General features: G+C 36.2%; 1 non-coding gene across 1 annotated transcript; it reads left to right on the top strand.

Moving 5' to 3' along the window:
- The first annotated feature begins 5,811 nt into the window (after positions 1–5,811).
- On the top strand, positions 5,812–5,884 carry Trnar-acg (transfer RNA arginine (anticodon ACG)). Its single transcript has one exon. It is a non-coding gene; the product is annotated as a tRNA-Arg (tRNA).
- Positions 5,885–7,238: the final 1,354 nt, after the last annotated feature.

Below are 7,238 nucleotides of genomic sequence, written 5' to 3'. Positions count from 1 at the left end.
TTTAACATTTTTAATTAGATTAAATGTGCACGCCTTACGCATTTAAAATTTGTCCTTTTTTAGGTTTGGCAGATTAGCTTTTTAAGGCCAAATTTGGCCTTTTTATGCTCTTTCATTACAAAAAAAATATGGCGGCCAGAAAATTGTTCATGAAAGAGCTTAAAAAGGCCAATCTGCTAAACCTTAGAAAGGACAAATTTTAAAAGCAATAGAGCGGCCTCGAATAATAAATATAAATGATAAAAAAATAATAAAAATAAAAATTTTTTCTGGTTTTATATCATCCTTGGGTCTAACAATGTGTTTTATATAAAAATAAATAGTTTTTATATTTTTTTTGTCTGGAAAATAATTTACGCCACTAAACTACACATTTACCAAAATAAAAAATAAATGCATGCATTAATGTTTATAAACGTTATTTTTTAAGTTCAAAAAATCGTGAGTGATTCCTTCTGCCGAAATATCTGGTGGAGAGGGTATCAGATACTCTGTTTGGGGGCGATTACATTTACATGTTTTTATCCGTTCTTTTATTTTTGAAATTGTTGTGGGGGTATCCACGTTACCCCTGATGAAAATGATTAGTATAGCAGACGTGTTTCAAACAGAACTTCATGTCAACCCAGGCAACGCCGGGTACCTATGCTAGTATATATATATATATATATATATATATATATATATATATATATATATATATATATATATAAATGTAAATGTTGGTTCGTTCGGAATTAATTGTCTAAAAATCCACTGGACGGATGGCTTCCACGTTTTGGTATAATATGTTTACTATATCCATGTGTGTTTTTATATATTTCTTTTTAATTATAACATTATACTTAATTTTTCTATGATAAATAGGTGGATTTCTTTGTACCGAGAGGCCATTTTTTTTTTTTATTTAGGGACAATTATTTATTACCGCTTCCTGTCACGTGACCAGTGTTACAATTTAGCGGTTTTCCTGCTATATCTGGAGATTTCGTTTACAATCTAGCGGGAAATTCTAGAAAATCTGGAGGTATTTGGCACGCACACACCCGTATTAGATTATTAAAAAATAAAAAGCGCTTGAAAATATTCAATGTAAGTAAAAAAAGGTAGCATTTATTGCCTTTGGTAACAATTATTTATTGATTATTTGTTTTGTTTTTCACCTTTTTTTCGACTAACCATTCTTAAATCTCACTATAAAATCAATTTTCCAAGTACATTTTAGGTGGGGGGGGGGGATCCCAACCTCCGAAGTTTGGGTTTGTATCACTGTACACATAGATTCGAAAAAGTTGTCAAAAAACAAATATATAACAAATAAATGTTATCAAAGGCAAGATAAGTTACTTTTCTGCCAAACTGGATATGTTTTTCGTGTTTTTATTCAATGTAACATATTTATTCAGCTCAAAAAACATACAGTGTTTACCGATGTATTCGAAAATTCAAGATGGCGTCTCACACCCTCTTTAACACCGTAAGTTTGGAAAAAGGTGTTATAAATAAAAAACTATACAAAATACTATTAAAAACCCGCCGAATATATGTCAACCTATGTCACAGAAACATGTATTGAGCGAGTTTTTAACAGTATTTTATCCGGTTTTTTATTTATAACATCTTTTCCCAAACTTACCGTGTTAAAGAGAGAATCACTCTCAGACAGAAATCCTTGGAAAGATTATAAAACCTTTTAGCAACAGGAAGTTGGTGGAGATATGAACTCTCTAAGTGCTTTCTTTCTTATTTCAATTGAGGGAAATGCAATTCTTTGAGTGAAAGTAACCCTGACTGAATGACTGGGTGTTCAATCAATAGTCAATATTGATCACGGTCAATTCAATACAAATAATTATCGCAAGTAAAAGTTGCTAATTACTTCACGCATGTGTTAATGACTTGCTATCCACAAAGTCTTCTACATAAAACCTGACAAGTTAAACTTCTCCAAGATGCACAGTATATTTCCATTAATGACATATTTCAGTATTAAATCAGATAGTTATACAGGATGGAAAGATAAAATTGTCACACTAGAAAAGACGACATGATTCCATTTCCTTTTGATGAAAACTGGTTTCCTTTTTTTTTGTTGCAGACCATCTACTTGTTGGCCAGTTGTGCACAGATCCAAAAAGCGATGGGAGCCTTCTATCATGTCTGAAAGTGACACAATGTTCAACGAGCGAGATCAGAGATGTGCCGCTGTACAACTCATGCTCTCTACTGATCCAAGTTATGACAACAGGACCATTGCCAGCACCCTCAAAATGCATCGCTGGATCGCCACAAATAACAGGGACGTGTCTAGGGTGATGAAAACAAAGTTTCCAGCCACAGTTATGGTCTTTGGTGTGGTTTCAAGTGAGGGCCACATCATGCCACCTCACATTTTCGAAGTCGGCTTGAAAGTCAACACCAAAGTGTATCTGGATGTGCTGAAGAGTGTAGTGATCCTTTGGTGCAATCAAGTGGCCGCTGGCAGAGCTTGTGTGTGACAGTAGGGCTTGGTGCCATCCCACAAGTCCAAAGAGAAGAAGTACTACAACTTTGCACCCTTCTCCCACTGGCCTCCCTCTTTCCCCAACCTGAGCCTGCTGGACTACTTTGTTTGATCATACGTCGAGAACATCACCAACATGACCTCCGACAACACGAAAGCCAGCCTGATCGCCACCATCCACCTAGTATTCGCGGAGCTCTCGCATGCGCTTGTGAAAAAGGCATGCTCCCAGTTCTACATCTGTATCGAGGCGGTAATTGAGGCTGAAGACTGCTACATTGAATAGATGTGAGCTCTACTACATAATCAAGTTACCTGAATTGATTTTTTTAATAAAAATGTTAAAATAAAGCTGTAGTGTTGTTTTCTTTAGAACAACACTTTTATTGTTCCACTTTCTACACACTAAAATGGACACTTTTGAGTAAGGTCTTTGATGTAACATTTTTATAACAGTTAAAAAGTTAAACCGTTGTAAGTTAGACATGCTTTTCATTTGTTGAAAATGTCACAAATAACTAAACAAAACAAATAAAAAAGATATATATATATATCTGATGATTGCAACGTCTTGTCCGACGAGTGCCACTCCCTCAGACACTTAAAGTCCATAAGCCCAAAAATTACTTTTTTCTTTTGTCCTACCGGTGAATTCACACACTCAAGCAGGCATGACATTGAGATCAATTATTACATGCTTCCAGCATTTCAAGCCTCCATGCGTCACAACTTTTCCATCGCCACTGGACCACTTTTATAGACAAATGCCTGAGGGAGTATCTATATACATACGATGTTAGCCATCTACGACAGCTAAGTCTCACTCTCAGTTCAAAATGTTGAGATCCAGCAACAAGCAAAAGCAAGATAGCCAGCAACAAGTTAAACTGCAAACCAGCTTAATGCAGGTACTGGTCTCCTGTTTTATGGTTTTTTAAATCAGAGATTTGCTTCTCCTAGAAATGTTGCCTTCACCACGGCTTACAGGAGTCCTCTCCACCTCAACACACACATACACACACACACACAAACACACGGTGCTAGTTGGCTGTTGACCCCGAAAAAGGGTTCATTCGCCCTTTGGAAGGTCTTGTTTTTAATCCTTCAGGGAGACTAGCCACTCACCAAACAAGTCTGGTGGGGGGGTACCAGTTTAGTCGCCGGTTACCCGACCATGAGGCAGGTAATACTGGGTTACATGGTACCAGTAGCATATGACATATATATATATATATATATATATATATATATATATATATATATATATATATATGTATATTAATTCCTTCTTATTTAATTTTCTTACCTAGCCTTGAAAATGGTTGAGGAACAGATATGCCGCAAGGAAATTTCTCTTAGATTTCTACATTGTTGGCATGCCTGATCCGGTTGCTTCCTTGCCACAAACTGCCTCAAAATCTCTTAAAACTCTGTCCCATCCCCCTGACATGTAATCATTTATGTAAGATCATCAATACTTGCTTCTAGTCTAGGAAACTGACCTCTAAACATTCTTATCAATCACACTAGATGCACTGGGTGCATCTTCGTTCAACGTTCCTGATGGTGGTGGTGGTGGTGATGACTCAAAACATTCTTCCGACAATCCTTGTTTGCTAGAAAGGCATTCGTTATGGTTAGCATTTGGTAACCTACTCAATAAGTCCCGGGCCTAACAACAATTTTTAAGTGAAATTAAATTTTATCAGCATCATTTTCTTCTAGGGTGTTACACCAATTCCAACGTTTCTTTGACAATTTGATGCCTTTTTTGTAAAACGATTTATCTTTTTCCTCAGAATATACCACAGTTTCGGATATCATGTCTTCATTGGCGATAAATCTCTTTCCATTCTGAGGTTTGCAAATAACCAATAGTCATCTGAAGAGTAGTCCTTGGGCGCTACAGTTGAAGAATAGGGTGGGTACGGAAGCAATTCCAATACTTTTACCGTCGTTTAATTAATTTTTTTATACTCGAGTTTAACTGCTTATCAAGGCCAGAAAGCCACTCAAATATAAAGATTAATAAGTGTGAGACAATGGCGTGATGATCAGTAATGGTGGAACTTGGGTAGGGTTAAATTATGGAGAGGAAAGCTCACCAGGAACTTGTTGACATTAGACTCGAAAACGACTATGAAACTATGTATTGTGTTCGTGAAAGAGTTCTTTTCTCTTCTTCTTCCTCAATTGTGGTTCGATTTAGGGGATTTCATTTTCAGCACTTGGTAACCTGCTTCATAATATCGATTGACCAAATGACTAGAAGGATATTTCCGATAAAAATCAAGGTAAGGATCCACGTCTGCTAAAAAAGCATTCAATATGGTTAGCACTTGGTAACCTGCTTCATAATATCAATTGACCAATTGAATAGGTGAAAAAAATAATCATTTATGCTCTGCATAGTCTTGCAAATTTATTCACATATTGAAATGTTTACTATCTATACTATTAATAATGTTGTATTGTTGGTATCATAAAAGGAGCACCGTTGTATGATCGTCTAAATGTTGCTGCCTATTTGTGATATATTCATATCTAATTGTCCATATGCAGTTCTGTGTGTGTGTGTGTGTGTGTGTGTGTGTGTGTGTGTGTGTGTGTGTGTGTGTGTGTGTGTGTGTGTGTGTGTCGTACATGTATTTTGGACATACCTTCTTCATACGTCGTTGATCTTGTCCACCTGGAATTCATCTTGTTCTTAGAGGGGAGACTGGAAACCTGTTTTGAACGAATATTCATTCACTCCAAGACGATGAATGGTTTTATATAGTTTTTATTCACCTTCCAGATGTTGATCGCAGAAGAATTAAAAGTGAATGTCTTTGCTTGCATAGGTCTTATTTTCACACACGTCAGCGTCCCCCCCCCCAGTGGAGGGAAGGGGACGACCTGTTAAGCCGTCTGTTCTTCTCTACATCCAAACACAGACTTACTGACTCCAGCTAACCTGATCACGTGACTCACACACAGATCCGATCAGCTGACCCTCACTTCCGGTAAAACGTGTCTACAATATGATTTACTATATTTCTTTCTTATGTTCGACCTGTTTCCTACCAATAAAATTCTAAATGTTTATTTATTTATTTATGTGTGTGTGTATATATACCAATAAAACTTTCGGACGAATGCATCAAATGGAAAAATTTTTTTTTCCCTGAAAGGTGTGAGTCCCTGGATTGTCCTTATCTATATATGCCGAGTCACACAAAAAGCCCGAAATAAGAGTTTTTGTGCCGTTTCGTGCAATTGTCAAAAAACTGTATACAGTGGCGGTAACATCTTTCGGCATGTGGACAGGACTTGTGGTGCAATGGATAACACATCTGACTACGGATCAGAAGATTCCAGGTTCAAATCCTGGCAAGTTCATAATAATTTTAACCATCATTTTATCCAACTTTTACTCATTATCCTTACCCTTAGTTAGGGTATTTTTTTTTTTAGTGATTTTGTTTTGTGCATATGGGAATTTCCCATACTCCAAGTTCACAAGGTAAGCATTGATGGTAAGACAATGTTGAGTGTACTTGATGTTGAGTGTATTCGATTTTGTGTTTGACTTGCCGTTGTGTGTGCCGACGCAACACAGCCACTAGTTATTTATAAAATCACATTATTTTTGGTTGTTACAAATGATAGAGATAGAGTGCCAAGACCTTTTACACCAAGATGGTTGACTTTATTATGGCTGGAGTGCCACTTTTAGGGATAGGAAGGTTTATACCATCATTTGCCTCTTTCCACCTGGTGTATAAACAGAATTTTTTTTTATTCAGATTTTTATACAAGTTCCTCTTATTTTTCATTTTTTTATCAAAAGCTTCTCTCCGTTAATTGATTACTTCAAAGTCTTGCACATTCACATGTGTCTGTTTTTCTCACCTCAACGTAACTTCGATAACCACATATTGAAATGTTTATTAGTCCTTGACAAAGGACGGATTGGATTTTGTAATTCACTCTCGTTCGCCCGTTCGTCTGTTCGTTTGTTTGCACTTTTCTCAATAACCACATGTTGGATTTTTCTTTTTTAATTTTGCACAAACATTAGTCATGGTGAAAGTAATTTTTTTCCAGAACGGATTTTCCGGGATAAATCTAGTTGGTCCCCTAGGGGGCACTATAAGCAAATTTTTTTATTTATGGAGGGGGGGGCGCATACTCGGCTTGTTATTATTTATAAAATCACATTGATAATTAATAGTTATTAATGATTGCATAATGAAATAAAATATCAACCTAAATTCAATGGTTTTATTGAAGTCTTCAATCAATTTGAGAGAAATAAGTACTAGTTCAATACTACAATTGAACCTTCTTTTAAAGAATGTTTTTAGTCAACCAAAAGACTCCCGAGCAACACCGGAAACGGACAGCTAGTAACTGAAATTTGTCATTACAGACAGTTAAAGATATTTCTGATTTTTTAGATGGGGATTGATAATTCACATTATTTGGATTATTCAGACTACTGTTCTCATCTTGAGTGTTATTTGCACAATGTTTCAATTGGTGTAATGTACGTCCTTCTTCAAGCTTATCTTGTGAAACTCGGGAATCTTTCTGTCAAACTCGGGAATTTGCACAGAATTATGAATGCAACCATTTATTTGATTCACAGGGATAACATTATCTCGTTCTGTCAGCTAATGTAATGTAGTGGAGTTGTATGTGAGTGCATATATATGTGCGTGTTATACACGGCATAATCACATTGACACAC

The sequence above is a fragment of the Euprymna scolopes genome, chromosome 32 (assembly GCF_053919585.1).
Source record: "Euprymna scolopes isolate OS-2025 chromosome 32, ASM5391958v1, whole genome shotgun sequence".
Classification (NCBI taxonomy): domain Eukaryota; kingdom Metazoa; phylum Mollusca; class Cephalopoda; order Sepiida; family Sepiolidae; genus Euprymna; species Euprymna scolopes.
The sequence above is the reverse complement of the archived record's forward strand: the minus strand, read 5'-3'. Positions and strand labels throughout refer to the sequence as shown.